This window comes from Hipposideros armiger, unplaced genomic scaffold (genome assembly GCF_001890085.2).
Source record: "Hipposideros armiger isolate ML-2016 unplaced genomic scaffold, ASM189008v1 scaffold_43, whole genome shotgun sequence".
Lineage (NCBI taxonomy): Eukaryota > Metazoa > Chordata > Mammalia > Chiroptera > Hipposideridae > Hipposideros > Hipposideros armiger.
In genome coordinates, this window is record NW_017731393.1 from 3,327,738 (window position 1) to 3,341,393 (window position 13,656).

The window sequence follows — 13,656 nt, forward strand, 5'->3', positions numbered from 1 at the left end:
GGATGGGGGGGCCAGCGGGGGCTGCACAAAGCTGCAGGTCTGGTGAGCTGCAGGCGCCTGGCCGCAGAGCTGCCGTTTGGTCCTGCTTTGGGCTGTGACCATTTTGATGGTGCTGGGCCAGAGCCATTGGATCTCATGGAGAGCTCCTCCCAGATAGATGCACAGTCAGGCAAGGGCTGATTCCAAGGAGGGGGCTCCCACAGGTCGGGTGGGAGCCCTGGCTTCTGGATTCAGAGGCTAAACTTGGGCCTCACTCGGTCACTCGCCCGGCTCTGATCTTTTCAAATCCCTTCACATCTCGGAGCCACCCCACCTGTGGAGGGAGGTGAGTGGTGCCCATCTTGGAGTCCCTGTGGGACTCAGGAGGGAAGCAACAGGGCCAGGACCCTACCGTGAACGTTGTAACTTCCTCTCCCTTTGTCTCCTCAGGTGACTCCTGGGTTGGGAGGCAGGCGTTGTTCCACTTTGCCCTGTTGAGCTTTTCTCTGAGGTAGACAGTAGCTTGCTCCTCTGGTCCCTATTCTCCGTGTTTCTCTTTAAATGACGTGTCCTTCTGGCTTTAGTAGGTTATCAGGGAAATTAGAGAGGTGTCACTGGAGGGGCAGCTGGCTTGAGGAAGTCCGGTCCAGGTGCCTCTGGCTTTGAATCATATCTCCGCTTCCTCCTGGGACTAACAGCCCCTGGAACAAGACACCAGCTCCCGGACAGCTGGTGTACATGTGTGTGCACTCGTGTGTGTGTGTGTGTGTGTGTGAGTGTGTGTGTGTGTGTGTGTGTGTGTGCGCGCGCACGCGCGCGCACATGCACGCCCCTGAGCCCCTGAGAACCACGTGTGACGATAATGGTCACGCTCTCAGGTCCTTTATGATGTGGCTGGGACTAATATTTTGTAAGCTTGCTTTGGCAATTTAGGTATTTAAAGCTCTTTCAAGTCAACAGAACTGTTCACTACAGATTGGGCACGATGCCAGGAGATGTTAAAATCACCTAAACCACAGCCACAGTCCTTTATCTTGCATGCTGGCCTACGTTATTATACCTGTGGCGTATACCTAGTGGTGATACTACATATTTCCCTTTGTGGCAAAGTGGGAATCTTTACTGAAAAAAACTATGATTTAACATAGAGATTCATGAGTGACGGCTATATGGCATGGCGTGTTTTTAAAGATTTTATTGGGGAATTCGGGAGAGGAACAGTGTTGGGGAATTGGGGAAGGGGAACATTGTGTTTTTCCAGGACCCTTCAGCTCCAAGTCAAGTTGTTGTCCTTCAATCTTAGTTGTGGAGGGCACAGCTCAGCTCCAAGTTCAGTCGACGCTTTCAATCTAGTTGCCGGGGGGGGGGCGAGCACAGGCCACCATCCCATGCAGGGAGTCGAACTGGCAACCTTGTTGTTAAGAGCACGCACTCTCACCAACTGAGCTGTCCGGTTGCCTGTTGGTAGCTCAGCGGCAGCTCAGCTTGGGCGCAGCTCGGGCGCAGCTCACTGGCCCATGTGGGAATCGAACCGGCGACCCTGTTGCTCAGAGCTCGCACTCTTAACCAACTGCACCACCTGGCAAACCCTATGGCATGGCTTTTTAAGAAATTTTATATCTAGGTGATTTTGACAGTTTCATAGTTCTTGATGACCTCAGCCATTATGCCCCATCTCACATTGCTTTACAATTCATGCTGTCCATGGCTGGAGTGAAAATGTTCCTGGGACATATGTGGGACCTGGGGGTTGGGAGTGAAGTTTCCTCTCTCCCTAATCTCTGCTAATAAAATTGAAAGATACAGGCCTGGCTTTCCAGCGTCCCCACTCTGAGTCCTAAAAGCTAAGAGAGAGGGAGGGAGGGGGAGAGAGAGAGAGAGAGAGAGAGAGAGAGAGAGAGAGAGAGAGACAGAGACAGAGACAGAGACAGAGAGACAGAGAGAATGAGGATGAACAGAAGCTCTGGCCACAGGATGTTTCTGTGCCTTAGAGCATTAATCCCTGTGGCTTTCCCCAGAAAGCATGGCGCAATCTTCCACTCTCATAAAGAAGAAAGATGATTTCTTGCTCCCGCTAAGAGCTTGCAGGGGCTCTGCGCTACTCTGGAAATTGCATGAAATGTCAATAGTGCTGACAGGCGCACACATTCAGCCTTTCCTAGCCGGGGTCCACAGCCGGCCATAGCGACAGGCTGAATGAGCAGTGCGGTCCAAGACACCGGTTTCAAAAGGAGCAGTGTGCTCATGTGTGGCACAGACCGTTTCATGGTGAGGCGCGACATGGGATTTTAAGCAGAATTGCTGTGACCGTCTGAGCTGAGGCTTACCACGCGGACACAATTACTCAGTCCCTTGCGCTGTTTAACTTCAGAGGGCGTGATGACATTGGGGTCCTCATATTTTTGCAAGATTTTAAGCTCATGAGGGGCACGTCCCGACAACGTCCTCCATGCCGCCTAGAACCTGACACTTAGGCTACCTGGGAAGGGTTAATGAGTCAGCTGGGCCGTAACAATCACAGTCATGGAGCAGGTAGGCGGAGCGCACCCCAGTCTGCAAAAATAGGGGTGATTTTACTCTGGCATGAAGACTTGATCATTTCCTTCCAAAGGAGCACTGCCTTTCTCTTTCTCTCTCTTTCCTAAGCTCTTACTTGAAATGTGACACACCCACGGGACAGCGTGCATGCATACAGCTTGTCGAGTTTTCACACCCTGAGCAGGTCAAGAGACCGAACATTCCGTAACCTCAGAATTCCCCCATCCCCACCAAAGTCAGCCACCAGCTGGACTTCTAACCACACAGGTGACTTTTGCCTATCCCTTCACTTCACATAAGTGAAATGATATCATCGACCCCTTTTTTATGTCTCGCTCCTTCTGTTCCCACGTGCGTGTTTGTGAGGTTTGGCCGTGTTTTCGCGAGTTGTGCTAGATCATTCGTTCTCATTGCTCTGTTGCAAACCATCATGGAAATGCACCCGTTTGTCCTATGGACGAGCATCGAGGTGCTTTCCAGTTTGGGGCTACCACAAACAGAACTTCTGGGAACATTCCAGATTGTGCTTTGTGTTGAGCGTCTGGGAGCATTTCTGCTTGAGCACATACTAGGGTGTGAGGAGCTGTGTTAGAGGGTGTGTTTCAGAGCGAAACAATGGATCCCCCGGTGGACACCTCACCTGCAGGGAACTCCGCTCAGGCGGTGCCAGCTTTGCCAACATTTGCCGTTTCTGTCTTCCATGCTTCCATCGTGTTTGCCTTCTCTTTTCGTTTCGTCCCCTCTCCTCCTCTCGCTTTACCTCCAGAAACATGGCTGTTCAGTTTTCGACAAAGGTGCAGAAGCAACATAATGAAGAAAGAGGCGTCTGTCGAACAAATGGTGTTTGAGCAACCCTGGACATCGATGTGCATAAAAGGAACCTTGCCCGAAACTTTACTCCGTGTACACAGCATGTGTGTATGTGTTCTTTTTAAACACCCAGGGGATATTTATAAAAACTGTGTGAGGAACAAAATCTCAGTAGACTCGCCAAAGCAGAGCTCAAAGGCCACTTTCTCTGACTTTAATGGAATACCATGAAAAATCAGTATTAAAGAGAATGTCAGCTCCACGAGGCAAAGGGTTTCTTTGTTGTTGTTCACGGCTGTATCCCCAGAGCCTAGAGTAGTGCTTGGCACCAGTTTTTTAATTAATGAAAAATATAATTGGTGAAAAATATAATTAGTCATATCAGTTAGAAATGCATTCAATGAGAATTAGCAGAGGACGTAAGGACGGGCATTTATTGTTCTCTGAATGCGTAGATCTGGGTTTGTCAGGCTCTGCTCAACAGCCTCAAGGACCCCACCCTTTCTTTGCTTCTGCTCTGTATTCTCATTATGTTGCCTCTTTGTCCTCGCGGTCCCAAGACGACGATGATGATTATCATAAGAGCAGCATTAATAATTATTATAATATGGTAATGATACTTTGTCGGACTGACTTTGTGCCAACCATTGTTCTCAGCTCCTGACATATTTTCGCTCGCTAACACTCACATCAACCCACAAGGTAGGCACTGTTATTTCTCACTGAAAGATGGGGCAACTGAGGCAGAGAGATGCAGCAACTTGCCCAATGTTCTGTGACGATCAGCTGATGGGACTAGGAGCTGACCCAGGCACAGCCCGTCTGTGCTCACCTTCTCTGCTGTGCTGGAAGCCCTGGTGTTCCATTTTCACAGCAAAGCCGAGCGAACAGGGCCAGGCAGGGTCCCGTGGCTGTCGTGTCACAGAGCAGGCTGGGAAAGCGAGTAAGTGGCGGTGGGAAACAGGACTTCCAGGACTGGCGGAGAAGCCATGACTCATGCCTCCGAGCTGGGCGTAGTGCCACCCCGAACAGAATGCGATTTTTCAAGCAGGAGAGAAGTGGTGACTTGCATTGGTGAGTAATTTTCCTGCCACATTAAAAAAGAATCCATTCACTTGCAAATTAAAAAACAATTTTCTAAATAACTTGGGTGAAAAAGGAAATTGAAAACAAAATTAAAAACTATTTAGAAATAATTGAGAATGGATGAACTAAAGTGGACCCCAAAAGAGGACAAATCTACAGAGAAAAATAACCCATAGACAAAATGGGAGAGGTGAGCCGAGTCCGACGCATAAAACCAAACGGGAAAACAGGCCCAGACCTTAGCTGGCATGCTTTAAATGTGTAAGGAATAGGTGATACCTGTATTATACTTCTATAAACTATTCCACAGGAGACAAAAAGGTGACTTCCAACTCATTCACCGACGCTAGCATAACTCTAAATCCGGGCAAGACTCGCTCAAAAGATGTGTAGGCCACCCTATGTATAAAAACGGTGTGAAAAATTCCAACTAAAACCTTGAAGAAAATACAGCAATGTATCAGAAGACCACGTTTGTCCTAGGAATGAAAAGATGGCTCCGGTTTGGGACTCTGTCAGTGTGCTTTCCGACAAGCGCAGTAAGAAGAAATGGGGGCCGGCCGAGCGGCGCGTTGGTGAGGAGCTGGCTTGGGGCGCCAGCTCTGAGCAGCAGGGCCCCGGTTCAGATCCCACATGAGGACCAGTGACGCTGCGCCCTCTACAGCAAAGATGGTGAACAACAGCTCAACCTGGAGCTGGGCCGCAGTGGGTCGCCAGCAGCCAGCGTGAGCTGCCAAGAGCCGCAGTGAGCGGCCGTCCAGAGACCGGAGACCGATCTGCCTCGCCAGGGAAGAGTGCAATGATGGTGCCAACTTGGGCCAGTGAAGCCACATCCTCCGCAACTAGACTGAAGAACCAAAGGACAGCAACTTGTGTGTTCCCCTTCCCTGATTCCCCAACGCTGTTCCCCTCCCCCAATTGCCCAATAAAATCTTAAAAAAAAAAAAGAAAAAAAGGAGGAAATGAAATGGCGGTCCCTCTGCCCGGGCTCTGGAGGTCTTCCCTGAAGAGCAGGAGCTGGAAGCCTGGAAGCTACGTTTCCCAAACCTTCTTGTGACAGGGTCCCGTTTAATTTCCACCAACGAGAGGCACTCACTGGTTTGGTAAACAGGAGAAGGAGCAGCCTGGACGGGAGATGTGCAACAGGACCATGGAGTGGCTGAGCAGGCCACAGGCCGCCTGACCCCCAGTGCCACCATTCACACGAGGGATTGTGATGTGAATGTGGTCCTGGAATCGTGACCACGGAGACCCTACCCCGTGTAATGCAGTGTCACTTCTGTAGAGGAGAGTGGGCACTCATCTTCAAAGTCTTAGGTACTGAGGGTTCCCCCAAAGATAGAGTCTCCCTCTGTGGGAGGATGTCATGCCGGAAGTGGAGAAAGCCCTCTTTCACAGGGTTCTAATTTAGATACTGTGTGTGCGTGTGTGTGTGTGTGTGTGTGTGTGTGCAGGCGTGTGTGTGTGTGTGTGTGTGCGCGCGTGCACACGCGTGCAGGCATGCATGAGTGTGTGTGTGCACACATGCATGAGTGCATGCAAAACAGTCTTTGTGTTTCCTGTGCAGCATTTGGTACAATAAACTCAGATTTTCTTGGGCCTTACAGGTAATATCTTTAGAGAGGTGCGTCATTTACTTAAATAGCTTAGTGACTGGTAGGAGCTTCTAGCTCTGCTTTGAATGTTTCTGTTAATTAAGTAGAAAATAAAGGAGGTGGACATGGCAGGCTTCAGTCTCTGCAGGTGACAATAGATACTGTCATTTATTGGTACCAGTGCTCTCTATGGCAGACATGGTGCCCGTTTCTTTACAAACACCATCTAATTTAGTCTTTACTGTGTATTGATTAAGTCATTAAATTTTAGAGGAGGAGCTACTATGTGAAAAGCATTGAGCTCAAGTCAGGGGAGGCAGTGATTAATCATCTAGCCCCGGTCTCTGCCCCATGGTATTTGAAATGTTCCGGGGAAGACAGATGCAAAACCAAGTGGGATCAAAATGGAGTAAGTCCAACCCACTGTGTCTCCCACTGATCAAAACTGAGACCCTGGACGAGGTGCATGGAGCAACTCTCTGAGGACCCCCCCCCAAAAGTAAATGATAACAGGTTGTTGAGGACGTTCCCCCCAGTCAGTGAGTGCCACCCCTACTCCCATCGTTTTCCTTCGTCTTCCAGCTTCTCCTAGTTTGGACTCAAGGCAGCTAGACACATGGAACTACACACCACATGTGAACAGCAAAATTCCCAAGGAAAATGCTCTAGTCCTGGTCTGAGGGACGCGCAGTCAGAGGGCTGGAGGAGATCCTCCTGATGTGCGTCTGCTGCCATGTTGCCCCCGTAGGAGAACTCTAGAACTCCATGGCTGTGGAGTTCCCTCACAAGAAGCATGAGTCAGGCAGGCAGTGGGACATTTTTGCACTGCTGGGGAAAACCAGGGGGAATGGCCAATATAGAATTCTATAGCCATGGAAGCATCCTAGAGGTTTGAAGGTGAAATAGAAACATTCTCAGATGAAGAGCATGAGGAAATATTCTCACCAGCACACGGGCTTCTGTATTTGATTTCTATACCTCCCATTAACGCTCATAAATTAAATCAGCAGTTACAATATCATGGAAGTTGCTACTTTCATGCTTGTTCTTAAAAATAGCATTATGCCTTTCAGACTCAGAAGTCCAGGCGTCTGTGAGCCAGGATTAGCTTACTGGCCTGAGGCTACTCACCCGGCTGGTGACTGAAGGAGATTGGGACTTAGAGAATCAAACTCATTCATGCAGTAATGTTGATTTATAGCAGTGAGCAGGCCAAGGGGACAGCTGCAAATAATACTACATCAGCCCGGGTTCTCCTTTTTTAGTTATAATTTTTTATTTTTCAATTACAGTTGACATATAATATTATAGTTTCAGGTGTACAACGTAGTGATCAGACATTGCTATAACTTATGAGGTGATGACCCCGATAAATCTAGTACCCATCTGACACCATATAAAGTTATTACAATATTATTGACTATATTCCCTGTGCTGTACTTTGCATCCCCATGACTATTTTGTAACTGCCAATTTGTACTTCCTAACCTCTTCCCTTTTTCACCCATCCCCCTAAACCTCCATCCATCAGGCAACCATCAAAATGTTCTCTGTATCTATGAGTTTGTTTCTGGTTTGTTTGTTTGTTTATTTTGTTCTTTAGATTTATAAGTGAGATCATATGGCATCTGTCTTTCTCTGTCTGACTTATTACATTCAGCACAATACTCTCCAGCTCCATCCATGTTGCTGCAGATGGCAAGATTTCATTCTTTTTTATGGCTGAGTAGTATTCCATTGTACAAATGTACCACCTCTTCTTTATTTATTCGTCTATCAATGGATACCCAGGCTGCCTCCACATCTTGGCCATTGTAAACAATGCTGCAATGAACATATGGATGCACATGTCCCCTCAAAGTAGCATTCTGGGTTTCTGCAGGTAGATACCCAGAAGAGGGATTACTGGGTCCTTCTTTGTCTCTTGTTATACACTTTGTTTTAAAGTCTATTTTGTCTGGTATAAGCATTGCTACTCCAGCTTTTTTGTTTGTTTGTTTCCGTTTTCATGAAATATCTTTTTCCAACCCTTTGCTTTCAGTCTGTGTGTGCCTTTTGATCTGAAGTGAGTCTCTTGTAGGCAGTATATGTAAGGGTCTTGTTTTCTTATCCATTTAGCCACCCTATCTTTTGATTGGAGCATTTAATCCATCTACATTTAAAGTAATTTTTGATAGATATGTAGTTATTGACATTTTATTATTCATATCTTAATTTTTTTCTCCTTCTTAACGTAGTCCCTTTGACATTTCTTGTAATACTGGTTTGGTGGTGATGAGCTCCTTTAGCTTTTTCTTGTATGGAAAGCCCTTATCTGTCCTTTGATTTTAAATGACAGTCTTGCTGGGTAGAGTCATCTTGGTTGTATAATAGGTCCTTGCTTTTCATCACTTTGAATATTTTGTGCCAGTCCCTTCTGGCTTGCAAAGTTTCTGTTGAGAAATCAGCTGACAGTCTTATGGGAGCTCCTTTGTAGGTAACTTACTGCTTTTCTCTTGTTGCTTTTATGATTCTCTCTTTGTCTTTATTCTTTGACATTTTAATTGTGATGTGTCTTGGTGTGAGCCTCTTTGGGTTCATCTTGTTCAGGACTCTCTGTATTTCCTGGGTTTGTATGTCTATTTCTTTCACCAGGTTAGGGAAGTTTTCTGTCATTATTTTTTCAAATAGGTTTTCAATTCCTTGCTGTCTCTCTTCTCCTTCTGGTATCCCTATGATGTGAAAGTTTGTACACTTGATGTTGTCCCAGAGGTTCTTAAACTATTCTCATTTTTTTAATTCTTTTTTTTTCTTTTTACTTTCGATTGGGTGTTTTCTACCTTATCTTTCAAGTTGCTGATTTGATCCTCTGCTTCATCTAATGTACTGTTGATTCCCTCTAGTGTATTCTTTATTTCAGTTAATGTATTCTTCATTTCTGAATGGCTCTTTTTTTTTAATGTTTTCTATCTCCATTTTTATGTTTCCTATCTCTTTGTTGAAGTTCTCTCTGAGATGATTGAGCATCCTTATAACCAGTGTTTTGAACTCTACATCTGGTAGATTACTTGTCTCCATTTTGTTTAGTTCTTTTTCTGGAGCTTTGTTCTGATCCTTCATTTGGGACATGTTTCTTTGTCCACTCATTTTGGATGCCACCCTGTGTTTGTTTCTATGTATTAGGTAGAACTACTATGTCTCCCAGTCTTAGTAGAGTGACTTTATGTAGTGGGTATCCTGTGATGCCCAGTGGCACAGTCTTCTTGGTCACCTGAGCCGGGTGCTCCAGGTGCGTCTCTGGTGTGGGCTGTGTGTGCCCTCCTTTTGTAGTTGAGCCTTGATTGCTGTTTGCACATCAATGAGAGGGATTGACCTACAGGCTGACCAGTTGTGAGGACTGGCCATGATTACAATGGAGAAGCTTTTGTGCAGGGACTGACCTGACAGATTCACTTTAGTGGGACTCTGGTGCCTGCTGAGTCTGCTCTTTGCATATGTCATTTGTGGAGGTGGTTGGGCGGTGCTCTGGTGTGGTTTGAAGCTGGCCACTGGGGGTATTGGTTCTGGGGCCTCTTGGGAGGGGCTCTAGTGCAGGCCAAGATCAGCCACTGCCTGTGCCCTGCCCGGGGCCACTTGGTATGAGCTTCAAACTCATCTGCAGATGGTTGCCACTTGCGCTGGGCTTGGAGGTGCCTGGGAGGGGTTACACTGTGAACTGAGGCTGGCTGCCTCTAGTGCTGGGCTTGGGGCTGCTCAGCAAGAGGTATAGAGCTTGTCGAAGCCAGATGCTGTTTGTTTGGGTTTGTGAACCTTTGAGAGATTTTAGGAAAGTCTGCAGCATGAGCCAGGACAGGTCATTTATATGGAAAAGCCCCTGGAAATGGCTTGGGTGGATCCTCAAGTTGGGTGGGGTGGGGTTGCATTCTCACCAGGGTGGGGTGAACAATGTTAGCCAGGTTGATGGAGACTCAGATATGGTGCCTGCCTCATGTAGGCTGGGTGGCGGGAAGACCCAACGGAGGAATAATGGCTTCTGCAAGCACTTCTGTTTGGGGAAAAAGCTGCTCCTTCAGCCATGCGCCTTGAATCCAGACAACTCAGTTCCTTACTGTATGTCCCTGGCACCTTTCGAGCTGCTTCCCCAGTGCTGGAGCACAGAGTGAGTGAGTCCATCAGTGAGAAAGCCCACGCATGGGCCCTTTAAAAGGAGCACCAGGGACTCCAGCCGCCCTCCATCTCACTCAGCCACAATCTCCACTGGTTTTCACAGCCAGTTTTATGGGGACTTCTATTCCTGGCACTGGAACCTCAGGCTGGGGAGCCTAGTGTGAGGCTGGGACCCCTTGATCCTCTGGGGGGACCTCTGCAGCTGAGATAACTCTCCCTATTTTTAAACAGCACACACGTGTGTAGGACCAGCCCATTCTCCATCTCCACCGCCCCCCCCCCGCCCACCAGTCTCAACATGGCTTCTTCTGTATGTTCTTAGTTATAGGACTTCTGTTCAGGTAGACTTTAGGTGGTTCTTAATGATGGTTGTTCCGTAGTTTAGTTGCAATTTTGAGGTGGTCATGGGAGGAGGCAAGCACAGTGTTACCTACTCTGCCATCTTCCAGGCTCTCATTTTTTAAGACAAGAATTTATCATTTGTGGATTACATTCTGTGATCAATTTGAAGCTTTTATGTTTAGTTTCTATACTTTGGGTTGGTCCTCCAATTTGCCTTTATTATACTACATTCTGTAGTGAAGGGCAAAGTCGGAAGCATAACTGTTACCATTAAGGAACAGAGTTCGTTCACTCACTTTGCAGATACACTATCCCTTCCAAAACCCAACCACCTATTATACGTATGTCTAAATTTTTTATTAATTTATTTATTAAGGTACAGTTCCTTGAGGTTTGACAAATACGAGCTCTGGTAACCATCACCACAATCAAGATAGAACATTCTCCCCCAAAAGTTTTCTCCGAGGCTAGAAGTCTCATTGTAGCCAATCTCCGCCTCCACCTCTGGCCGCAGGCAGCCACTGAACTGCTTTCTGTGAAACAATGGAATCATATGTTAAATGCTCTTTCAAGTCTGGCTTATTATATTCAGCATAATATTATATTTTTGATACATACCCATGTCACTGCATGTTCAGTAGTTTCTCATTTTATTGCTAAGTATATTCTATTACTTGGATATGCTATCATTTGTTTATCCATTCACCTGTTAATGGACATTTGGGTTGTTTCCAGTTTGGGGTTAGTATGAAAGCATGGGCTTTAAATATTTGTGTATCAGTTATATTGTGGACATTCCTTTCATTTCTCTTGGGTACATATCTATACATGAAATTTCTGTGCCATAGGATAAGTGTGTGTTTAACTATTGAGAAATTATCAAAGTGCTTTCCAACTGGTTGCACCATTTTACATGAACACTGGCTTGAGATTATCTGTTTCTTCTTGTGTGAGTTCGGTAAAATGTATATATTCAAGGAATTGGTCCATTTCATCTAGGTTATCAAATCTGTGGGAATAGAGTTTTTTGTAATATCCTTTTAATGTCTATGAAACCAGTAGTAATGGCCCCACTTCCATTTCTGATGTTAGTAATTTGTGTATTCTTTCTTTTTCTTAATTAGCCTAGCTAGAGACTAATTAATTTTATCGATCTTTTCAAAGAAGCAGGTTTTGGTTTTCTTGATTTTTCTCAACTGACTTCCTACTTTCAGTTTTACTGATTTCTGCCCTAGCTTTTATCTTTTATTTGCTACTGCTTACTTTGGATTTAATTTGCTCATCTTTTTCTAGTTCCCTAGGTTAAAACAGATGATTGACTTTAGACTTTCCTGTCTAATTTATACATTCAATGATAAAAAGTTCCTTTTAATCACTGCATTTGCTGCATCCCACAAATTTTAGTAAAATACAAAATATGTATTTCCAGTTTCATTGAGTCAAAAATATTAATATCTCTTGAGGCTTCTTCTTTGATCCATGTGTGATTCAAACGTGTGTTGTTTAATCTCCAGGTATTTGGGGGATTTTCCAGTGTCTTTTCTGTTATTGATTTCTAGTTTAATCCCATTGTGGTCTGAGAGCAAACTTTATTATTTCTATTATTTTAAACCTGTTGAGGTATGCTTTATGACTTAGAATTTGATCTATCTTGGTGAACATTCCATGAGAAGAATGTATATTCTGCTGTTGTTGGAGGAAGTATTTTATAGATATCATTTGGTCAAGTTGATTGATGGTGCTGTTCAGTTCAACTATGTCCTTACTGATCTTCTGCCTGTTGGGTCTGTCCATTTCTGATAGAATGGTGTTGACGTCTTCAATTATGATAGTGGATAAATCTGTTCCTCTTTGTAGTTCTTGCGGATTTTGCCCCATGTATTTTAACACTTTGTTTTTAAGTGCCTACATACACGTCAAGGATTGTTATGTTTTCATGGAGAATTGACCCTTTTATCATTACTCAATACCTCCTTTTAAAATCTCTGATTATTTCCCTTGCTCTGAAGTCGCCTTTGTCTGAAATTAGTATAGCTACTTTAGCTTTCCTTTGATGTGTTAGCAATGTATAATGTTCCATTCCTTTACTTTTAATCTATCTGTGTCTTTATATTTACAGTAGGTTTCTTATAGACAGCTTATGGTGGGTCTTGTTTTTATCCACTCTGACAATCTCTGTGTTTTAATTGGTGTGTTTAGATCATTGATGTTTAAAGTGATTATTGATATAGTTAGTGTCTTCGTCTGTACTGGCTGCTATAACAAAATACCACAGACTGGGTGGCTTATAAACAACAGAAATGTATTGCTCACAGTTCTGGAAGCTAAACGTCCAAAATCAAAGCATCGGCATGGTTACCTTCTGGTGAGGGTGCTCTTCCTGGTTCACAGCTGGCCTGTTATCTCTGTGCCTTTACATGATGGAATGGGCTAAGGATATCTCTGGAGCCTCTTTTATAAGGTACTAATCCCATTTATAAGGGCTCCACCCTTATCATCTAGGCACCTCCTAAAGGCCCATCTTTTAATATCACCTTTGGGGGTTAGGAAGGATTTCAACATATAAATTTTAGGGCGACACAGACATTCAGACCATCACAGTTGAATTAATAGTTATCATCTTTGTTACTGTTTTCTAGTCATTGTCTATGCTTTTTGTTCCCTTTTTGTCTTCCACTCTTTTTCTGCCTTCTATGGTTTTAATTGAGCATTTCGTATTCCATTTTCTCTCCTCTCTCAGCATATTGATTATATTTCTTTCTTTCTATCTTTTTTACTTTTTAGTGACTGCCCAGAGTTTATAATACATATATTTGCAGTTAATCCAGGTCAATCTTCAAGTAATATGATACTGCTTCATGGGGTGTGTAGGTGCTTTATAACAGAGTAGTCTCAATTCCCCCTTCGTGCCCCGTATAATTTTGCTTCCATTCATTTCACTTTTCCATAAGTATAATCACAGAATACATTATTGTTATTATTATTTGTAATAAGCCGTTATTTGTTAGTGTAATTAAAAATAATAAAAATAAACGTTTTATTTTACCTTCTTTTATTCCTCCTTTTCCTTTTTTTAGATTCAAGTCTCTGATCTATATCCTTTTTTCCTTCTCTCTGAAGAACTTCTTTTAACACTTCTTTGAAGGCAAATCTATTGGCA